This window comes from Rousettus aegyptiacus, unplaced genomic scaffold, assembly GCF_014176215.1.
Source record: "Rousettus aegyptiacus isolate mRouAeg1 unplaced genomic scaffold, mRouAeg1.p scaffold_m13_p_4, whole genome shotgun sequence".
In the NCBI taxonomy this organism is placed as follows: domain Eukaryota; kingdom Metazoa; phylum Chordata; class Mammalia; order Chiroptera; family Pteropodidae; genus Rousettus; species Rousettus aegyptiacus.
The window spans coordinates 101830088-101843896 of record NW_023416307.1 but is presented as its reverse complement, the minus strand read 5'-3'; the positions used below and the strand labels follow the sequence as shown (position 1 = coordinate 101843896).

The 13809-nt window shown below is 42.7% G+C and overlaps 1 protein-coding gene across 1 annotated transcript in view; it reads right to left on the bottom strand.

Moving 5' to 3' along the window:
* Positions 1–12522, bottom strand: part of FRMD4B (FERM domain containing 4B) — a 301185-nt gene extending 288663 nt beyond the window's left edge. The window contains exon 1 of the mRNA XM_036219480.1: positions 12399–12522. The gene's annotated coding sequence lies outside the window, so the exon portion shown is untranslated. The remainder of the gene's footprint in view (positions 1–12398) is intronic.
* Positions 12523–13809: the final 1287 nt, after the last annotated feature.

The window sequence follows — 13809 nt, the reverse complement described above, 5'->3', positions numbered from 1 at the left end:
GTGAAAGGAGCATCACAGCACTAGAGAGCATACGTATGGTGGCAGGCTCAGGGCTACTCTTTATGGTAGCTCTACTATGATTATGCAAATAATTAACAGTGACAGGACTTTTGAGGTCTCACCTCGGGTAAGAATCCTTACCTGACCTAGAATTGTTCCCAGGGTCCCATAACAAAGTCTAAGTGAGGTCAGCTTGCATGTGTTGATCATGAACATCAGGTAAATGCCAGGCCTACCCGGTCCTCCACTTTGGGCTGTTTCAGAGACAGCTCTACCCCTCTGAGGTTCAGTGAGATGTTGACCACCTTACTGAACTGGGTCAGACCCTTACTGTTGGGTCTGAGTCCAGATGGAGGAGCCAGAGTGGGTGCTTTGGCAGAAAGACACAGATACTTCCTTCTCTGTCCGGAAACCCAGTTTACTCACCCTGTAGGCTCTGAGGAGGAGGAGTTTGGAAAAGGATTGTGAGCCAAGAAAAGCAGGGAAGGATAAATGTAGTTTGGGTGATATGGTTAGCAAGAACTTTTATTTTGTGTCTCTCAAGAAGATAAAAGTCTATTTTCCTGCCACCTATTAAGGTCCTTTCTCTTCCAGGGTGCAATTACTGAGCATTATAGCAGTTGTAGTTTTGAGTTGTTCCACTTCCATCTTCCCCCCTCTCCATTAGGGGAGTTTCCCATTTTGTGTGCTTTTAGTAGAACAGTGCCTATCTCTCCCTATGAATCCAAAAGACCAGATTGTTACTCTCTTCATGTGACAGTCCAGGAATGCTGCAGAGACTTTTGTACCTCGACATCCATTTCCTTTCATCCTTTTAATAATAACACTTGCAAACACCATGGAAGGGAAACATGGCGGGGTGAGAAACATCCTCAGATCTCTCCCCCTGAAACAACAATAATCTGAACATCTAAAATGCAACAAAAACCACCCAAACTGCACACCAGCTCGTCTGAGCATGGGATCTGCACATAAGAGCTACCACTAGTCAGAACCCCGGGTGTTGGGCGGTAGACTATGAGAAATAAAGAAGCTGCCTTTCGCAGCTGATGGAGCTCCTTGTAGGAGGAGAGGGAGGGGTGAAGGTGCAGTGATTTTCCTGACCAGCCTACCTGGAAGTGCCAGAGTTTCTAGCAGCCAGCAGCATGGCCCAGTCATCAGGGCAGAAAGAAGTGTGATGGGACCGCAAAGAAACAAAAGTTGATTTTTATCAGCCATGGTTGTAAAACCTAGGCTGAGCCACAGCCCCCAATCCCCAACCTAGAGGCCCCTACCCCCACACCCTCCGAGACCGATCACCACAGAGCCCCGAGGGAATCTGAGCAAACGTTACCGAAACTGTTGCTAACACTGACAGGGACTGAAACTGAGAGTAGCAAGTGTGATTAAATTTCTACAAGAAATTAAAAAAGACATTTAGGCTTTATATAAAGCAGAGATCCAAGAGGCTTAGATGTCACCTACTAGAAACAAAAAGAAAAGTGTCTTCTTTGCAGCAGGCTAAAGAGAGACCTTTATATAATAAATCTTCTTTCTGGAAAAACGACAGAATACACTTCCATTAATTCCCAGGTGCAGTAATAGTCCATTAAACACCATGAACAACTAAGGTGACAAGGCATCTCAGAAAGAAAGAGAAAAATCTCCAGAAAATAAGCTTACATATGCAACTTAAATCACAGAAAATTCAGAATGCTACTCCTGAAAAAACTCAATGAGATCCAAAACAACACAAATCAACAATTTCAAGAATTGAAAAAATGACTAGATGAGTAGAGCAAGGGGACTGAAACCCTCAAAGGAACCAAATAGAACTTCTGGAGATGAAGAACACACTGCAAGAGTTGAAAAATGAAATAGCAAGCTTGGGAAATGGAGTCAACCAAGTGGAGGAAAAGATCAGTGATAATGAAGACAGAAATCTAGGAATAAATCAGAAGGAAGGAGAAAGAAACCAAAGAATAAAAATGAAAGATGGCTATTGATATTATTCATATCATTATTAATTATTCTCATAGTTATTGCTGACCAAGTCAGGCAGGATCAGTAACTTTATAACTGCTGGTCTGAAATTAGTTGTGCAAATTTCTGGAGGGTTTGGGTAATTCATGGTAAATTAGCAGGTCAGCATAGACCATATATTCTCTCAGACCACTGTAGGTAACAAGCAGGTAAAAGACATATAGGCATACCCCATTTTGTTAAACTTCATTTTATTGTGCTTCACTGGTGCTGTATTTTTTTACAAACTGAAAACAAGACCCTCCACCAGCAAAAAGACTGTGGCTCGCCCTATTGCAGTGGTCTGGGCCCAAACCGCAATATCTCCATGGTGTGTCTGTAGTCCATTTAGGACAAAGGACATGTCTGACGACAAAGTGGACAGACCCCTGGGGTGGTAATTTTTGATCCTCTGCAAAGATACATTCTGGGTAGGAGTGTGAGGGTGGCATGTGAAGGTGGGGAAACCAGCTAGTCAGGGGAGAATCGAATATCTTCATCAGCAGCACTTTTCTTGGCTAACCTGGAAAGCCACTTCCTTAGTGTCTGTGCCAACTGCTAGTGGCCTGCCTGAGACCAACTTCCTCCATTTTTAGTAACGAAACCCCAATTTTATTTGAGATGATAGCGTGCTTTGCTAAAAGACTACATTGCCCTTCCACAGTATTAAATATGGCTATGTGACCAAGTGCTGGACAGTGAGGTGTAAGTGAAAGTGTTTTGTGGGACTTCTGGGAAGGGTCCGAGTTGGGAGCTGACTTAGGTGGGAGAGTCTGCTCTTCTGCCTTTCCATCCTCCTGCTGCTGCCTAGAACACAGATATGATGGCTGGAGTTTCAACAACCATTTTGGGACTTTGAAGGCAGAAACCATGGGTTCAAGATGGCAGAGTCACCAGATGGGCAGGGAAACTCAGCTGTCTACATGCTAAACCCCTCATCACTGGAGAGGGTGGGTGTTACTTCTTAACACTGCCAACCTACCACTTCCACAGTCAGAGAAAGTCCTCAGACAAATGAATGCAGGTGCTAGCAGTGGGAAGTCACACAGCCTTGCACTGAAGTGGCAAGGGGAGGATATGAGCTGGACACCAGCAGCATCTGCTACAGCAGTTGGTGATGGAGCCCATGGGCCGCCATTATTTAGGGCTAGTCAACTGATGCTATGCTGGAATGTAGTCAGTGTTGCTAGAGCTTCTGACTTTTTAAACCAGGAATCCAAAATTTTTGTGGTATCTCCTGATTCATAATTGCTGATTATTAGTTCAAATATTTAAAAAACACTCTAAGGGCTAATTGAGCTCTTTGTAGGCAGAATTCGTCCTGTGAGCAACCAGTTTATATCCACTAATCTAGGCGAATCCCTTTATTTTATGGGTGGGGAAAACATGGCCCTAGAGGGAAGTAAGTTGCCTAAGGACACAATGCAAATTAAAGACAGTTAACCCAGTTCCTCATAACTCCTAGGCCAGGGCCTTTCCTAACCCTCTGTACTGACTTCACTAACAAAACCTCTTTCCTTGAACCATATGTCCATCCATAATGGATAGGAGTCTTGCCACTGCCCTTCATTTCACTCCGAGCAAAGGAAATCTCCATTCTTCCCATCAGCACAGTACAATATGTGGTTTCACTAGAAATTGGATTTGTTATGATTCTTCATTTCATAAGGAGTTATGTAGTACTTATTTTGTCCTGGGCTCCCTTCCAAGTAGTTAACAAATAACTGCTTTAATTCTCAAAGCAATTCTGTGATGTAAGGACTATTATTTCCCTAATCTTAAAGACAGAAAACCAAGGTGCAGAGAGTTAAGATACTTGCTTAAATTAGAGTAGGTAGTGGCAGAGGACAAAGACAAATCCAGGCAGTTGTCTCCGGAGTCCATGGATGTAACCACTATTGTACGCTACCTTTGAACTAACTACCTACTTAGGCTTTTAAAATATCTCGATTGGTTCTTTTTGCCGCTGTAACAAGAGTTAACAAACCTGGCCCATAGGACAACTCCTGCCCACAGTTTGTTTTTATAAATAAAGTTTTACTTTAATAAAGCCTTGCCCATTATTTCATGTATTATCTGTGGCTATACTTATTCTAAAAAGAGAGTTAAGTAGTTGCAACACAGATCACATGGCCCACAAAGCCTAATATATTTAGTACTTGGCCCTTCATAGAAAAAGTTTGCTGACCTTTATATTATAGACTCATCAAACATTCTTCTGTTTGCAGGTTTTTTATAATGCTGCTTAATCATAATGCAGAAATATCCTATAATCCCCCTAAAGCCTTAGCATACACAGTGATGAAGTCACAGGTTAGACTTCCAGAAACTGCAACTGTGCAGAGATGTCTGAAAACCTAGAGCTTAGCAAAAATACCCTCAGAACAGCACTCAAGAAAAAAGATTTTTTTTTTTTTTAAAAAAAAAAAAGCCCTATAAAAGAGGTGCAGATCTAATGATGGGCCCTTATCTGGCCAACAGTTTTCAAAGCAAAGCCATAGAAATACCCAAAAAAGGGACAGAGAGGAGAAACAGAGCAAGAGGCACCTCTTGTAATAACTACCAACAGGCATTTTGCAATTAGAGACCAGAGTTCAAGTCCCAGCTCTACTTCTAACTTCTTAAACCTCATTTTTATAACCCTTAAAATAGGAGAAACGATCTCATTTCTTGGAAACTAAGCATATTAGCCAAGATTATTATATATATGAAGTTCTTAGCACCCTGCCTGGGATTTGCTAACTCCTCAGAGGAGCCCCGTTATTAGGAATAATGGTAACTACAAAAGAATGAATATCTGTGATTATTTATACAGAAGCTCTCAGCCCCACACAATTCAGTTGTCAACAAGTAAAAGGATGATGGCATGGAACAAAAAGTGATGTTTATTATGAGGAGCCCAAGTCAAGAAAAAGATCTAACTACATTTATATCCTTTGTGTAAAAAAGTAAACAAGCATGTACTATGTTTTCACCAAAGATAGTTGAAGCAAAAAAGTAATGTGGGTTGGCAGAGGTAAGCTTTAAACACCTAGAAAAATCACTTAAGTGAAACAAATTACTTACTCCTTGACAATGCTATTATAAGTGAAACTGTATAAAAAGTGGGAAAAAAACATTGGCATTGTGTACTCTGAAAGAAGACAAAGTTACATTTCTCCTCTTATTATTATAGTGAAAAGTGTCTATTGAATAGCATGAACATTTCCTGACAAACTGTCACTTTTTAAATACCCTTTATCATTTTTGCAACTTTTCTCTGAGGTCTAAAAAGGACCAATGAGAGTTTTCCAGTATGCTTTTCCAAGTGTAATTAAGTTCAATGCTAGAAAGTACAATGAGAACTTCTCATAATGCAAACTGTTTAAAGCAGCTGAATCATTGCAAAAATAATTTCTTACTCTTCATATGTTTGAATCAAACTTTTGACCTCTAGTAAACTGGACACCCCATCCTTTTAGGCAGTGAAAGCACAACTAGATTGAGAACATTAAGGCATACAAAGTAGTTCACTTTTTTTTCCTCTCTAAAAGATACAAACGGAATTAATTTAACACAATTGGAGCAAATTACCATGATATGTCCTCAGTTTAAGTTGTATGGCCCCATTGGGACAGGGCGCTATGGTCCCAGTCTAGGGACACGTGGTTTACATTACTTAATCAGAATCCTGCATTTCAACTTGCACATTTAAATAGATGCAATCAGTTTATTTGTGATATCTCAAATATCCTTATCTTTCCTGATTTATCAAAGAAGCCATACTACCCTAATGTTCTCAGATTTGTCTAAATACTGAAAGGTTACCAATACTGACAAGTTATACCAAATATCATTTCTAATGCACAGCAAATAATTTTACTGAAATGTTCCACCAACACACTACTGATACGAAAGCGCTTTTAAATGCATTTATTTATTTAAGTCTTTTTCTTTTTAAAGTTAAAATGAGAATAGTGCAATGGGTACAGATAAAGTGCAGGGGGCACACTTCTGGTTGTTCATAGCATAAAGGTTTAGAGGTGGAAGAAACTTCATGCATCACTACTCACTTCCAAATCCAGAGAGCTAATTATCATGGCTCAGATCAGTCAGCTGCCATGATGGGATAGAATTCGGCCTTCCCGACTCTCCACCCAGTGCCACTCTAGCCCCTTCTCCTAGTTCCTCCTTTATTTGGCAGAGCTGTGCCACAGTATTCAACTTGGGTGAACCACAGCCAGAGCTGGCTCGTTTGTTAGCGCATGTGTAAGCCTCCCATTCAGGTCACATATGGTCCCCCTGCTCTTTCGCAATGGCTGAATTGATAGGATGGGCTCAGTCAGGTGTAACTAGGGAAGCTTGAAAACAATCCTCAGGCTGCATCCATTATCAGGTCCCTACCGACGCTGTCGACTGGTAGAAGCACCAGCTGGCGGATGGATACTGGTATTCCAGAAAGACCTTTTGAATCAGGAGGGGCTGTGACAGGGCCCATGCTGTGGCAGAAGTATAATTATTTCCAATGTCTGTCTAGGCTACTTGATGATTTCCAAAGGAAAGCACCTCATAATTGCAACAAACAGTAATTATATGGGGGTTTGGGAGGCACAGTTTTGAACTTATTTCTTATGTAAGGTCACAATGCCAAAAACTCCAATATGAAAATAGTTTATTCCACAAGGCAGAAAGGAATATCATCAACTTTGGATATGTGCTCTGTTTTAGGGGACAATATCCTCATCTGAAATAAGATGGGCCATGAGAATCTCCTGTGACGTATGCTCTCTGCCAAGAAAGCTAAATCTCTCAGGCTGTGACTAGCAGGGATTGCATCAAAGAGCACAGACTCACTTCTGAGGTTGAATTCCAGGTCTGTCACTTATTATCTGTGAGATTTTTAACAAGTCATACAGTCTCTCCAAGCTTCGGTTTCAACCTCAGTAGAGTGTGGGTTATTATGAATCATTATGGAGACAGAAATAATACTGCATGGAAAGCACTTGGTAAGTGTCTGGTACTTACAGGGACTCAGTGAATGGGGACTATTTCCAGGTGATGGGGCCTGTTTGAAGAGGGAGATTATTCTAACCAAATATTCCAGACTGATTCTCTGTGTTGCTGAAATCTCCACTTTGCACATGCAGACTTTATTTGGAACCTTCCCTGTTACTTTGTACCCTTCCTTGGAGTCACTCTCCAAGCCTGTCTTGGAATTCTCCACTTGCTGCTACAAATCTCTCAAGCCCACATGAAATCCCACCCGGCCCAACCCCTCCCACCATCCCACTGCAGCAGTTCTGGGGCAGCCCACTGCACCTGCACCTCTCATTTGCTGTTGCATTTTGTCTGCATGGGATTGTTTACCCACCTCATCTATTCACATTTTCTCTCCTCAGCTAGATGAGGCTTCTAGGAGACAGGGGGTTACCTTACATTACTTTGTATCCTCCACAGCACTGGGCACATGTCCAAGAATCTTCTACATTCTCTGATCCCTTGCTAAGTAAAGTGTGGTCCAAAGGCCAGCATCATCAGTATCACCTGAGACCTTGTTAAAAATGCAGAATCTCAGGCTCCACCCCAGACCTCTTCAATAAGAATCTGATCCCCAAGTGATTCAAGTGCAGAGGGAGAAACATTGCTCCGGTCTGGTACTTCTCAGACCAGTCATTCACCATTTCCCTTCCTAGGTTTGGCCATTTTTCAATACTACTCACACTGTTTTACCAAATAAGCATATTTTAAATGGTTTTCATTGGCATGATGTCTTGCTTAGCCTTATCCTAAGCAATAATATCCAGTCTGTTAATAGTTTATTTGGCAAAGCAGAAAGGAACATATTATTTAATAAGATTTGAAGGTATAAGCGAAACATTTTTTTTTCCTGTATACATTAAAATCTAAATAACCATTTAGATTCTGTGAATACTATCTTCACAGAAGCACATAATTAGGGCCCCCATCCCACTTGATAAGAGGACAATTAAAAGCAGCACATTCTCAAAGGCAAAGTAACATATACCTAAATATATGTCTCAAGCTGAAGAGTTGCAAAGCAGATAACTCATTGGCCTTGGGCCTTTAGGAGGTGTATTTTTTCAAATAATTTGCTCCAAGAAACCACTTAACTACTTTCATGAACAAATTGATTTAAATAAATGCCTTCCAAGATTTGCACATAAAAGCATCATGATCACCTCTTGTAAGAGGTTTAGGGTCTGCAGTGGGTTTTTAATCAATATATTTGTCCTTTTTCCCTTGGTGTCATTGGAAAGTATAGCAACCACTATCAATTTGACCTGCTCTGCATTTTGATCTCGTAAGTTCTGATATTGACCATGCTTCAAGTGTCAGCTAAAGCTTTCCTAACACATGTGAGAAAACATATTGATCACCTATTTGCCTGAATATAATTCCACTCATCCTCCATTATTTTGGACATTAAAGAGAACAGAAATTAGACTACACTGAGTTAGGCACTTGTACATTGCAGTGAACATTTATTTGACTTTCTTATCATCCATTTCTCCTTTTTCCAGCAACTGTATTCATTGGAAGTCCACCTCTGGTGTGCAAAGTCTGCAGGTCTGGGCAGGACTCTACTACTGGGGCAAAAGGGTTCCCTCCAGCCAAGCCAATGGGGCCAATCGGAACTGATTTTGAGACTTTCTCTTCAACAACTGGGTAAGAGAGGTAAGTTCCTTTCTGTTGGACTTGAACCTGGAATTCTGTAAACGCGCAATGGCGATAGTCATCTTGTCACCCAACAAGGAACCCAATACATAAAGGAAGGAAGAGAAAGGCAGAGCTGAAGAGGAAATGGAAGAAATCAGATCCCGAGGTCATCGTTAGGCCCTGAGCAAGATGCTCTTGAAGCCAGTCCTACCTATGTACCTTTTAGAAATTTGACCTGTATATATGAAATATGTATATATATATATATATATATATATATATATATATATCCTGATTCCATTAAAATTGGATGTTCATCATTTCTAAAAATACACCATGTAGCAGTGGCTTTCAAACTCTTTTAACAGCAACTCTTAGTAAGAATTACATTTTGTACTGCAATCGAGAATGCGCACACAACCCTAGATAAATAACGGACTCAAGGTTTCATGAAACTATATAATCTTTATTAACATATAATGATGTTGATATTTTCTGTCTTGTTTTGCTTTAATGTTTTAAAAAAAAATAGTGGTTGCGGCCCACTAAATTGATTTCATGACCTTCATTTTGAAAAACACTGCTTTATGAGATTAGGTTAAAAACTGATTTCACCAGGAAGAATGAGATAAGAAATGACATGATAATTTCAGTCAATCTGGTTATTGAGGAAAATGGGTTTGGTCCATAAATCAAGTATCTAGCAACAGAAAATTGCTCTCATCATTTCTCTCTGACTACACAGGACACGTTTACCGAAAGAGGAGAAGAAAATCTTAATGACCTAGGAATAAATGAATTATTTTAAAAAATAAAATAAAAGATATGTACAAAACAAAATAAAAAACTATGTCTAAAAAGAGAGAAACGAGGAATATATAAGTACGGGAAAAGACACCTAAGACTTGCCGATGAGCTGAGTTACATGATTTATTTATCTATAGGCTTAAGATAGTAATATCAGAAAACCTTGGCACTTGCTGAATATGTAAAAATAGTGCCTTCATGATCAGATCAGATCTCTGGGGCAGATCTAGAGCGAAAGAGCAGGAGGGAAAGAGATCACTTGCAGTATAAGCCTCAAGCCTGCTCTTATGTGTGCAATGTCTGTAAGATAACTATGAAGAGTTCTTGAAATTCTAGACAATTATTGAAGGCTGGATAAGATACTCAGGGTATTTTTAACTGTTTCCCATGTACCTTATTTGTATTGTCAGTTAGCCAAAACTTCCTTTTTGTCTGATCAGAACCTTGATTAAATCTGTGAATCGAATAGTGAACCAAGGCTCTCAGGCTTGCTGGAAGTAGAGGCCAGTGAGAGTAAACAATACTAAGAAAACTTTGGCTGCCTTTACATTCTGGAGTAGCTGTGAAGTTTTAACTCCTCACACACTTTTCTAGAATGTTAGGCTAAAGCCAATTTGTTTCCCTGTTTGAGAAGCCCATTAATTTTCCTGCCACTAAGATTAGAAATTTATTAATTTCAAAACAAAATGAAGTTTAAGACAATCACATGCACGCTCAGAAGTGACTTCTGAGAATTTTCCCAGTGATAATGAAAATCAAACCTCACTAACATAGTATTTTAAGTAGATTTCTTCATTTCCATCATTATATATTGTTCAAATACATTCCACCTGCATTACTAAATTTAAGCAAATAAAGTGTTTGATTAATATTTGCAGATGTCAAAGAAGTGATCAAACTCTCCTATTCAAGAAGTCCTTGTTATTGCCTGAATTTTTCTGGTTCTCTTTTAAGCCATGGAAGCAAAATGTGTGTGTGTTTATGTGTGTGCATGCTTTACTTTTTATTACAAAATTTTCAGATATACAAAGGAAAAAAAGAATCATATAATCATCAAAATACCCCTCGCCTAGTTTGTAACATTAAATTGAGAAACCAGAATATGTACTGAGTGCTTACCTCAGGCCAGTCACTCTTTTAAACATCACCCTATTTAATCTTATGAAAAAATATGACGCAGTTTTTGTTGTAGTTATTGTAAACATTATTTTTTTCATCCTCATTAATGTCCCCATAGCATATCCCTTTTAGAGGCACTGTCATGGTTGAGATCCTGACATCTGAAATCAGACCTCATGCAAACCTCAGATTACTAGTGTGATTTATGGTAAATTATTTAAGCTCCCCCCAAGGCTCAGTTTACCACCCTATGTATTAGTTATCATGCTGGGGTGCCATTCTAAATAGTCTGTGTATGGCAGATGAAAGTGCAGCCTGACGAGGTTAAGTAAAGCAAAGCTATTTTTCTTTCCCTCCAGACATTGGATTTGAAGTCTGACAGATCCATCCACTTTAGGACAGGAAACAGCATGCTAGTGATTGCGCTAAAATCTTGTACACATCCTCCGAATTGGTGGTAAATTTCTGGAGCAAACACTCGCTAACCTTGAAGGATCAACCAGCTTTCCTGAAAGACTGCTGCTGTCAGCACTCCCAAGTCTTTCCTCCCGAAGGGGCCACCTTCCAGATGCAGCCGTCTGCGTACCAGCAAACAGACCAAGTCGGTTCGCAAAGTTCAGAGGAGTTGGCTTTGGTATGTTTACAAGTCCTAGCAGATCGCAGGAATGTTCAGGATAATTATTACCCCACCCAGGAGCGCCCAGCCCAACCCTCTCACATCTGGAAGGAAGCGGCCACACAAAGGAGAGCGCGAGAGACCTCCTCCTGCGGCTGTTTTTTTTTCAGACAGGGGAACATTTAATATAAGCTCTCAGCCCTTTGGGGAACAAAACCAGGCACTGCTCATCAGTGTCGTTCGAGCACAGGACATTCAATGCAAAGAACGAGTTCATCCTCTAGTACAAATCAAATGGCATTTCTCAAAATATCATCTTTGTTTTTCCCTCCCCAGAGGAAAGCGAAAAGTGAAATACTCCAGAAAACAGGGAACGATCCACACGCGCACAGTCTGCCAAACGTAGGAGAGGCTAGGGTCTGACACACCTATCTTAAATGAGCTTATTATCCTCTGGTGACGCCTGGGATTTCCCTCCACTATATTCGCCGCCGCGTTTTGAAACTATCTCTGGGCAGCCGGATCTGGGATTCATCAGCATTGCTCCCCACCTCCCACGAACGCGCGGCCACCAAAGCACATGGTCCCTGGCGGCGCGTTTGCAAACCCCACCAGCGCCAACGCCTCGAAACCGCCAAACTTCCTGTCTCCACACCACCGAAGACACCAAAGTGCCGTGCCAGGCGCCCCTGGGACTCTAGCGGAGGCGCAGGCAACCCCCGAGCCGCTGGGCGGGGTTTCCTGCTCGCCCGAGCACCGGGGGCCGGCACCTCCACTGGGGGTCTCCAAATGTGCGCACTGCGCCCGGGGCGCATAGGGAGAGCTCGCTGTGTCCGCGTCTCACAGTGGCGCCCCCGCAGCCCACTCTGGGCACCCGGGGCAGTCGCCCACCTACCTGCTCTGCTGCCTCCTCCCTCTGACGCTCGGAAGCTGTCGACTGCTACTTTATTGTCTGGGTTGCTCACCGCGCGGGACCTGGGAACCCGGCTCCGCGCCAGCCCTGCAACTCCGCTCTGCGCAGCGCCTTCCCCAGCGGACACCTTCCCTCTTCCTCCTCCTCTCTGCCCAAGCTCCTGCTCCGCACGTGAGCCGCGCAGCCCGACTCCCGGGCTCGCTGAGCAGCCAGCGCCCGCCGCATCCCCCGGCCCGGGGCTGCTCGTCGCCCCCGCCGCGCTTCCTCGCTTTGATCCACACTTACAGCTGTGCCCCGGATCGCCTTCCTCTCATCCTTCCGTCCTTCCGTCCTACCAGCCTCCTCTTGCTGTCAGCCCCGGCTCTGGTCTCCTCTCCCTAGCTGCCCCCGCCCGCTGCCTCTCCGGGGGCTGGGGCGGCCGCTGCCAATGAGACTCGGCTGATGCGCTGTTCCGGCCCAGTCATTGTATCGGGAGGGGAGGAAGAGGAGGTGGAGCGGGAGGCAGGGAGGGGGCGCCCTCGTCTCCCCGCCGCGCGGCTGCTGGCTGGGCTCGCCTTCCGCGACAGAGAAAAGGCGCTGGTGCCCTGGGGCACGGAGCGTCTGGCCCCTCCAGGAGTGGGGGGAAGGGAGAGAGTCAAAGCCCGCGCCTCTCCATCTCTCCCTCCGACTCAGAAAAGCGCAGGGATTCGGCCTCCCAGGCTCGAAGCATCCTATGACCCGACAGCCCTTAGAATAAAGGAAAAGAGGCACGGGCGGCTGCGGGAAGTGCAGAGCCTAGCTGGGGATGGGAGTGGGTCTGGTTAATGACCTAATGTGAGATTCCCGCAAACCTGGTGTCTCTGCTGGAAAAGAAAGAAGTAGAGAGAAAGAGGACGGGAGGGAGCGTAATAAGAGAGAACGGAAGAAAATAGTGAGAGAAAGGAAAAGAAGAGGGAAGAGAAGAGCCAACCCCATGCCAGGCATTTATCCTCCAGAACAGTTCTGTGGTTCGGTAGTGTTTTATTGTGCTTTCTTTACAGATGGAGGAACTTGGAGAGGTTAACTCAGAATATCTAGTGACAGGGTAGAGATTCCAACTTTATCTGAATGTAATTAAGCACATGAAAGAAGACCGAGGGAGAAAGGAGGACCATTCAAGAAAGATCTCCAACGGAAATTTTCGTATTATCTCCAAATGAGTTGTCAAGTAGAGCAGCAGAGGTACGCTGACAGGGCCGAGAGAGAATATTTCCCAAATAGCCTTAAATGTGTGTCCCACTAGCAAGCCCACGTCTCTATACACCATGAATTAATTCATTTTTATAACTAAATCTATTTTTAAAAATAATTATCTCGTGACTACACAATCGAATAACGCTATGTTTTGGCGAAAGTTTAGTTGATTCACCCAATGACAATATTTGAAAGAGACCACAATTTCTGTAATCCTGGCGTTGGCGTTTCTCCTCCTCTCCTGTCTCCTCTCCTCCTGACAAATCGGCTTACAAAAAAGGATAGGGTGGGGAAAGGGAGGGCACTTTTGATTTCCCAGGCTCTGGCATAGCCGCTACTGACATGAATTGGAAAGCAAGATCTGAAGTAGTAAAAGCTTGGGGTTTCATGATGTATAATATTATATCTGTACACTGTGAAGTTTAATTAAATTTTCTTCTGATATGGAATGGACAGTTTGCTTTTAATTAAATAGACTATATTG